General features: G+C 42.6%; 1 protein-coding gene across 2 annotated transcripts in view; it reads right to left on the bottom strand.

Moving 5' to 3' along the window:
* SOX5 (SRY-box transcription factor 5) overlaps positions 1-9,547 on the bottom strand; it is a 267,225-nt gene that overhangs the window by 256,629 nt on the left and 1,049 nt on the right. The window lies entirely within an intron of this gene.

The following is a 9,547-nucleotide window of genomic DNA, read 5'->3' as shown; positions in this document are numbered from 1 at the left end:
CCCCGGCCGGGCACTTCCCCTCCCGGGTTCCGGCTGCTGTGCTCCTCCCCTGACTCTTCGGCTCTGTTTAAGAGCCGAGCTGCCCCGGCGCTCCGGCTTTGGGCAGTCCCCTTGCCTTCGGACCCTGTGCCGCCGGAGCAGAGCAGCTGGAGCCGGGAGGGGAAGTGCCCGGCTGGCGGCTCGGGGTCCGGAGGCAAGGGGGCTGCCCGAAGCTGGAGCACTCGGGCAGCTCGGCTCTTAAACACAGCCGAAGAGTCAGGGGAGGAGCAGAGCAGCTGGAGCCCGGGAGGGGAAGTGCCCGGCCGGTATTTTTCCCGGACATGTTCGGCTTTTTGGCAATTCCCCCCGGACGGGGGTTTGATTACCAAAAAGCCAGACATGTCCGGGAAAAACCGGACGTATGGTAACCCTAACTATGTCCACATATCTATTCAAGTGACATCATCATAGGACCTAATCACATCAGCCACGCCATCAGGGGCTCATTCACCTGCACATCTACCAATGTGATATATGCCATCATGTGCCAGCAATGCCCCTCTGCCATGTACATTGGCCAAACCGGACAGTCTCTACACAAAAGAATAAATGGACAAATCTGATATCAGGAATCATAACATTAAAAAACCAGTAGGAGAAAACTTCAACCTCTCTGGTCACTCAGTAACAGACTTAAAGGTGGCAATCTTGCAACAGAAAAGCTTCAAAAACAAACTCCAACGAGAAACTGCTGATCTTGAATTAATATGCAAACTAGATACCATCAATTTAGGCTTGAACAGAGACTGGGAATGGCTGAGCCATTACATACATTGAATCTATTTCCCCATGTTAAATATCCTTACACCTTCTTGTCAAACTGTCTGAAATGGGCCATCTTGATTATCACTACAAAAGTTTTTTTTCTCCTGCTGATAATTGCTCATCTTAATTAATTAGCCTCAGAGTTGGTAGGGCAACTCCCACCTTTTCATGTTCTCTCTATGCGTATATATATCTCCTTACTATATGTTCCATTCTATGCATCTGATGAAGTGGGCTGTAGCCCAAGAAAGCTTATGCTCAAATAAATTTGTTGGTCTCTAAGGTGCCACAAGTACTCCTGTTCTCTTTACACGCATATGGCATGATCTTCCCTGCAGCGACACAAATAAGGTAAAACAATTAGAAGACATCATAGAAAAGAGAAAAAATTCCAATCACAGCTTGTTTATAACACAGGAGATGGATATATCATGTAAAACACCCTGTCCAAAATGACAACATACAAACAACACTGAAGTGAGATCAAAGTTAAAAACTAACTAACTAATAATAAATATAACCAACAGCTTCAAATTTAGAGTGTTTTTACCAGGCCACTTCATTAACAAAGAAAGCAAGTGGGAGTTGCTATGAATCTCAGCCTTTGCCATACTAGAGGCCTTCACATGCTTCTAGAAGACAGCCTTGTGACTAGCTCATAGCACAGATTGCTATCTAAAGCTAATCAAACGTTATGATAGGCCATCTTAATCAACTTCAAAAAGCCAATCCACATGCTCAACCCAGCTTCTAGCCTCTCCTTCCCTGATCGCTCTCTCACTCATTTGGCCATATTTCCCCTCACTTATTTTCCACAAATAGTGCAGTTAAGAAAGAACGCTGGGGGCTCTTCAGGTCTTGGTATTCTGGGCGCAGGTGGTAAAGAAAACTTTGAAGTGAGCTCTCCACTAACTCTAGTACTGGCCGTGCCTCCTCCATAAGCAGCTCTTATTAAAAAAAGACCAAGCACCCACTAGAACAAAACCAAGCAGGCCTATTTAATTAGGGCAAATGCTTGATATCCACTTCTTCACATTAAACCACACAGGCCTGGGAGGTCTGATTAATTTTAATATGCATGGTCATGACAAGCGCCTCCGGGGTAAGGAAGAAGGGAGAAAAAAACACAAACCCTGCTAGTTTGACAAATAGGTTTCAGATACATGTTGTGTATGTTGCCCAGATTAGAATGTTACTATTCAGCAAGGGCTTGAACCTTTAAAATGAGGGACAAGAGGCCTGAGAAACAGGTGGCTAGCTCTCCACTCTTGAATAAATGACATCCCCCAAAAGCTGTGGCACATAAACACATAAAAAGTGCTGGCATACTCCCTCGTGTATTTTTGTATATTAACAGGCTGGGTCAGAGGCTTTTCCGACAGTGATCCATGTATTGAAATTGAAACTCAGGAAGCTGATGGCTTTGCCAAAAATATACAAGGAAAACAGACTGCAACCCATTTAGCTGAAACATTTTGGGGCATCGGAGGCATTCAAATAAATATTTAATAGTGGGCTCTTCAATTTAGCAGAGAAAGGTATAACACAATCCAATGGCTGGAAGTTGAAGCTAGACAAATTCAGATTGGAAATAGGGTGTAAATTTTTAATGGTGAGAGTAATTAACCATTGGAACGATTTACCAAGGGTCACGATGGAGTCTTCATCACTGACAATTTTTAAATTGAGACTTGATGTTTTTCTAAAAGATGTGCTCTGGGAATTATTTTGGGGAAGTTCTATGGCCTGTGTTATACAGGAAGTCAGATTAGATGATCACAATGGTCCCTTCTGGCCTTGGAATCTATGAAAAAAATGGAGAGGGGGTGGATAATCCAGGGAGCTACTGGAGCTAGGAGACAGAACCATTACCTTTGTTTTGGTTAAACTTGGTTATGCTACATTGTTCAAGATAGGAACAGATAAACGAAGGGCTCTGTTGCTGCTGCTTGTTCCATTTTGTGAGACGAGTATGTTTTGGAAAGAAATCTTAATTACGTGACCCATAAGAGTAGACTGTCATCCTAAAATAGTCCCTCTCCCCCTCCCCTTTCCTATCTCCTCCCTACAAAAGCACAAGTTCCAAGACAAACTGGAATCTTACTCAACCATAGTGGTTTCTTGTACATTTAAGATGCTACATCAGCATCTCAGATGCCTTTATCAAGTAAAAAAAAAAGAGATCCAAAAGCTATGAACCTTTGAGGATCTAAGCCAGAGAGACTTGGAAGAGAATCTAAGCACATTTTGAAAACACCCGTTGAAACCAACCATAACTATCGAGCTACACTATTAGGAAGGAATACACTTAAAAACCTAAAAGATGACAAATGAACAAACTTCACTTTGAGTGAAGGGAGTTGGCAAGGCTTCAAACTAGGCTACCTGTGTTCTAAAGTGAAAGCACTTTTTAATGAAGATTTCAGACACCACAGCATTTAAGGGCTTCTTTTCACACAGGCTTGTTTCACAAACTTTTCCTCCCCTCCTCATCAGTTATGTGAGTGCATATTTCCATATGGTGGTGTCTTTGAAAGAGGTAAATGGAGGTTAGATGCTGGCTTGCTCTACAAGAAGAGACACTTTTTCTGGTGACAGACTGCATAGATGAACATGTAAACCACAATGCACTTGGAGCATCCTTCTACAGCAGCAGGAGTGTGAGGAACAAAACTTAAAAGTACTCAGTTGAAAGGTACCCTTGTTTGTCCTTCAGTAGAACAGCATTACAAAGCCTCTTCAACATGTACTTTGTCAAAAGGACAGTGAGGAACCAAACAAAAGAGACTCAAACCTCAGCCAATTAGAGTATCCTTAGGCTTTTCCCTAGGATCTGTTCACTTTATTTTTTTCCCACTTCATCAGATGTGATTTAAAAACAGGAGTCTGCATTTCAAAGGCCTCCCTTCTTGTGCCCATTACTGGCCTGCTTTGGAATTTATGGCTTAAGAAGAGGGAGACCTCTTGATTTCTTTACAAGAGATGGTGATTAAAAGTTTGATAATATTAGGGGATATTCCAAGTTCATATTTCAGCTAGAGGGCCTGAATCCAATATGGTTCACTTTTACAGACGAGAAAGCTCCTTAAACAACAGTCATTTCAATTACGACAAGAACAGGTGTTGTGATTTATAATGTAAACTTAAACATCAAACACAAATAGCCTTTAGGGGATGTTCAGAAGACAAAAATTATGCCCAAGGGGCCTTTTTTGTCCCTTTCTTTCCCACAAAAAAAATTACATATAGCATTGTAACACACACATTAATAGATGAGACTGTTATGTTCACAATGCCTATTAAAGCCCTAGAAAAACATGTCTCCTAGTAACCCTTTAATCATATACAGACTATATATTTATTTCTATGTATTATTTATTTACAATAGCATCCACAACATGCTAGATGTTTTCTAAACACTTAAAAGAATGATCTCTTCTCTGAGGAGCTATGGACCAATAGACAGGTAGACGGACATAAGGAGCTAAGGAGAACAACAATAGGCAATCAACCCAATTCAAGGTAAGCAGCACAGCAGAATAAGGGGGACTTCAGTGTGGACAGAGCAGGGGCCATGCAGATGAGTGAGCGCACGCGTACAAACTATCTGATCGCTTAGAGGGCCCCGTGGTGCTTTATTGGAACACTACAGTAATGGAAATACCTTTTTACACCTAGCTCAGGGGCAGTCCTCAGAGAGGTAAATACAGAAACTGCCACAAAACAAAACTGATTAACACAAAGAGAAGAAGAATTCTTACAAGTTTCTGAGCTGTAAACATCAAGAAAGAGCTTTAGCCTATTGCTAAAAATGTCTTTGGTGTTGTGTTTTTGTTTTGTTTTTTTGCAAAAGCCCAACCATGAATTTAGAGAAAAGGCTACTATAGATTTAAAGCATTTAATTTTCCACAAATGCAGGGCCATAAATTAAAATACTGCAATCCAATCCCATTAATAGTGCAAGAAAAACCTAAGTGGCTGCTTTGGTCTTTGCTTTTCATGAACTTGTGTCAAGCTCAGTGACTTCAAAGAGATTTCTATTTCATTTCTACGACTGAAGAGAACAGACAGACAGAGAGTCTCTGCCATCCTCTGATGCCTTAAGAAAATAGAAAGAAAAAACATGCCTGTATCTCATTCCCCTAATGATTTTAGCTGCAAAAGGAATCCCATGGTCGATAGATGACCCTCAGGGCGAGGGCTTGAGGTCTGTCACAGTATATAAGGCTTCTCCAAACCCACTCCATTATCTTCATTATTGTACACCAGAAATAAAAAGGGACTGACTCCTCTTCTGAAGTCTAAGTTAGAAAAGGATGGAATGTTTCATGTAAAATAACATTGTGTGACTTTGGTAATAGGTTTATGCCTTTGGGGACCTGAATGCTAAAGCAGCGTATGAGGATTTCCAGCAGAATTTGAGAAGGAAAAAAGTGCACAATGCATCAATGATGAGTAAAATTCCATGGATTTTATATTTGCTAAAACGTTCCATGCCTACGTGCCAAGACCCCTCATTCTCCACTGGATACTTGCGAAAGTCAAGAGCAAAATGGCAGGTTCAGAAGATTAAAAATAAGGGGCGTGAGGTTTAGGACTAAGTAGAAATCACAAAAAAGCAATCACTATACCTGTGGAAGAATGAAAAAGCAAGCCAAGCATCCTTTGTAAATTTCTGAGGAAACACTAGATAGCCTGGCTTCCCTCAGTGGGGCTTTTACAAGTGCAAATATACAACAAAGCAATATTGCACCCTAAAATATACACATTGATCTGTAGCCACAAAATACTTTCTTAAAAGGAATGATGCTACCTGCTCCTAACCACAACATACACACTGTAATATGTTTGGTAAAATCATTAAAATCCATATAATTTTGAGGGTGATCAGCACTTGCACCAGCAAATACTTTTCTTTTCCATGTCTTAAATGGGTTTTGGATCAGGCCCTAAAGTTCCCACCCATCCAATATTTGTATATTGTCCCAATTTTGAAGGAGCAATCCACATCCTGTAACTCTAACATGCTAGATGTTCCAGGAATTCAACAGATATTTTGGGGCTTGCACAATGCAATGATGTTGCATCACGTCATATCATACTGTGACAATGAATACAGTATCACTAGGGCCCTACCAAAGCCCTGAAAAATGTGTCACGGACCGTGAAATCTGGTCTTTTGTGTGCTTTTACCCTATACTATACCAATTTCATGGTGGAGACCAGCATTTCTCAAATTGGGAGGGGTCACAAAGTTATTTTAGGGGGGTTGTGGTATTGCCACCCTTATGTCTGTGCTGCCTTCAGAGCTGAGTGGCTGGAGAATTGCAGCAGTTGGCCAGGTGCCCAGCTCTGAAGACAGCGCCCCGCCAGAAGCAGCACAGAATTAAGGGTGGCAATACCATACCGTGCCACCTTTACTTCTGTACTGCTGCCTTCAGAGCTGGGTAGCTGGAGAGTGGCGTCTGCTAAGGGCCCAGCTCTGCAGGCAGCAGCGCAGAAGTAAGGGTGGCAATACCGTACCATGACATCCTTACTGCTGCTGGCAACGTCTCTGCCTTCAGAGGTGGGCTCCTGGCCAGCAGCCACTGCTCTCCAGCTGCCCAGCTCTGAAGGCCCCCAGCAGCAGTGCAAAAGTAAGGGTAGCACTGCCGCAACCCCACCCCCTACAATAATCTTGCGACCCCCCCCCCACAACTCCTTTTTGGGTCAGGACCCCTATAATTACAACACTTTGAAATTTCAGATTTAAATATCTGTAATCATGAAATTTATGATTTTTAAAATCCTATGACCGTGAAATTGACCAAAATGGACCGTGAATTTGGTAGGGCCCTAAGTATCATATACCTTTATGTCCCAACATTGCAATGTTAATTTCAGGACATCATGACATGGCTTTGTGATGTGCCACTGTAAATGTTACAAAGACGTGACCTGCAGATTTGCGGGAAACAGTTTAAGGTGGAAACCCTATCTCAAACTCCAGTGTTATGCACTATTAAGTGTCATTTTTATGCTAATCGCCAGATGCACAACACATGGCCAAAAGTCTTCATCAGAATTCTTTTGGAGATTTCAGTTACCCTGGTGTACATGAGCTAAGCTGAATCTGCTCAGACATTGTGCTTTGAATGTTTCAAGTGTACTTTTTCTTTAGTTTCAAAATACATTTTCAAATGATAGAATGGACATATAAAAAAAATAGAAATCCAGTTCATGTCTGAATTCAAGAAGATTAAAGGAAACTCTTTGATTTAAACTATCACTAGTGCAATTGTTTCTCTTCCCAGAGAAAGAAACTAGGTATTATTATTATTTATGTTACAACCGTCCCCAGCTAAGATTGCAGCCTCATTGTGCAAGGTCCTGTACTTTCAAGACTAAAATGTTGTACTGAGACATACAGCATCACCTGTTATGGAGTTATTACCTGCGTGTATTATTAGAGATTGCCAATTGTAGCACATCTTATCCAGAGAGAAAACATGAATTTTTAATTACTTGACTAGCAACAAGCAATGGCTAAGATCGCCACACTTGAACTGTGTCAAATAAAACATTAGAGACACAGGATGGGTGAGGTAATATATTTTATTGAACCAACTTCTGGTGGTGAGAGAGAGAGAAACTTTTGAGCTACATGGAGCTCTTCTTCAGGTCAAGGGCTCATCTCTGTCACTACCAGAAGTTGGTCCAATAAAAGTTATTATCTCATCATCTCATGTCTCTAATATCCTGAGACCAACATAGCTACAACAACACTGCATATATCAATAAAACGTAACAGTAACAAAAAGACTTTCTGAAAGGGTTAACACACAAAGAGGCAGTGGTTGCAGTGGGAAGCTAATTTTTGAGAAAGACAACATTGTTTTGTGGAGAGTTTTTTAAAACAACTGAGAGTTTTTTGCCTTCCACGCCTCACAAGATAAAAATTTAATTAGCCACTTAAAAAAATTCATGCTGACTAGAGCAAAGGGGGTGGGGGGAAGGCTTGCTGAGATGACATATTCCCTCCTCACCACCTTTTAATGCTCTTATGCAAGTCTAATTTTTTTTTTCCTAGCCAGCTCACCTCAGTGGCCTCCTTTTGTTTGATGCCCCATTTCCCATTCTCTTCTAACTTCTGAACTTTTGTTAGTTTGCTTTTAGGGAAAAGAGGAGTAGAACAAAACAAAACAACAACCTTCTTTTCTCTTTTTATTTCTGGATGGGGAGGAAACAGAGACATGAATATGGCACCCTCATAATGATTTAACTAGGGCTTAATGAAATTTTCATCACAACCTGCTGTTCATTTTAATGGCCTTTGAAAGACAATAGAACAATGGCTAGAGGGAAGAAAAGATTTTCTGTTGCATACATTTGTAAAGCCCAACATTCAGTTGCTACCCCCCCACACACACTCTCCCAATCTTTTTACAAAGCTGTAGACCTTTTGTTTGTACTGTATATTTTCATTTTGGTGGAGATGAGGAAATGCATAGGCGCTGTAACCATTCTCATCTCTAACTGTGGCCTTTCCTTAATGGAGTCTCTGGAGCATGCACAACTTCCTACTCAACACTTTATTTACATGTTGCCCAGATATCCCTCCTCTTCCCCATCCCCTAAATAACTTTGCCTCTTCTTTTCCTCACTGCCCCACACATAGCCATGGTGTAGAAGTCTTTCCCACTCCAAGGTACAAGGAAAGTCATGACATCGGCCATAATGTAAGTGGTAAAAACAAACCAGAATGGTTCAATATGTTTAATACCTTTTTAAAAAATGGTTATTAAACAAAGCATTTGTTTTCCAGCAGACTCTTACCGGGGGCCCCTCTAAAGAGAAGACTAATTTACAGTCATGCCATGTGTACATGTGTGCGAGAGTGTGACTATATTTCTCTTTGCTTTTTTGTCAGCCAGTTTTCTTCAAATGTAGAAGTAGTCCTAAAAATTTCCCACAGGCACCACCAATGCACACCCAAGAACAGTATAGCTTTTGGGGAGCTCTGAGGTTGGGTTTTCTCCACTTTTAAAAACGATTGAAAAGGGATAGGCAGACACAAAGTCAGATGGTGAGTAATACTGCAAGGGAACTAGGGAATCCGTAACAGTGGGTTCATATAAGAGCACCAAACCCCTGGAGCCATAGAAATCCACAAGGTCTACCAAAACAGTTACAATAATATTTTCTGGATGGCTCAGGGGAGTGTAATGGGACATGGAGACTTCCATCTTTAGATCACTGGTTTAAATCCAGCCCAGATTGATAGTGATTGAAAATATTTCCCATCTGAAAGCTGTTCAGTGGCCTCTATGAAATGAGTTGGTGTGCTAGGGTCAGTTCCTAGAGGACAGGTGCATGGGTGGAGGGTGAACCGTGGGCTGGGGGAGGCTACTCCCCACCCAGCACACCCCTTCTGCCTGAGGCCCTGCCCCTTCTGCCTGAGACCCCACTGCCTTCCCCCGCCAGAGCCCAGAGCCCCCCCTCCCCCCCCACTGCGGCCACCAGCTTCCCCCGCCCCCCAGGCTGCTTGAGCACCCCTGTCCCGGAGCACCGGGTGGGCAGTGCAGCTCCCCCACTAAAGCCCTGGAGCGCCGGGCGGATGGGAGGCACGGCCCCCACCCCGGAGAGCCAGATGGGCAGCACAGGCCCCCCCCAACTCTGGACTGCAGGGAGGGTGGGCGTCCTCCCCCCACAGCCCGAGCGCCCTCCCCCCAGCCCCGGCCCTGAACACCAGGCAGTGCAAACA

Source organism: Terrapene carolina, unplaced genomic scaffold, assembly GCF_002925995.2.
Source record: "Terrapene carolina triunguis isolate 2854851 unplaced genomic scaffold, T_m_triunguis-2.0 Scaffold112, whole genome shotgun sequence".
NCBI lineage: Eukaryota > Metazoa > Chordata > Testudines > Emydidae > Terrapene > Terrapene triunguis.
This window is presented reverse-complemented; position numbering and strand designations above follow the sequence as displayed.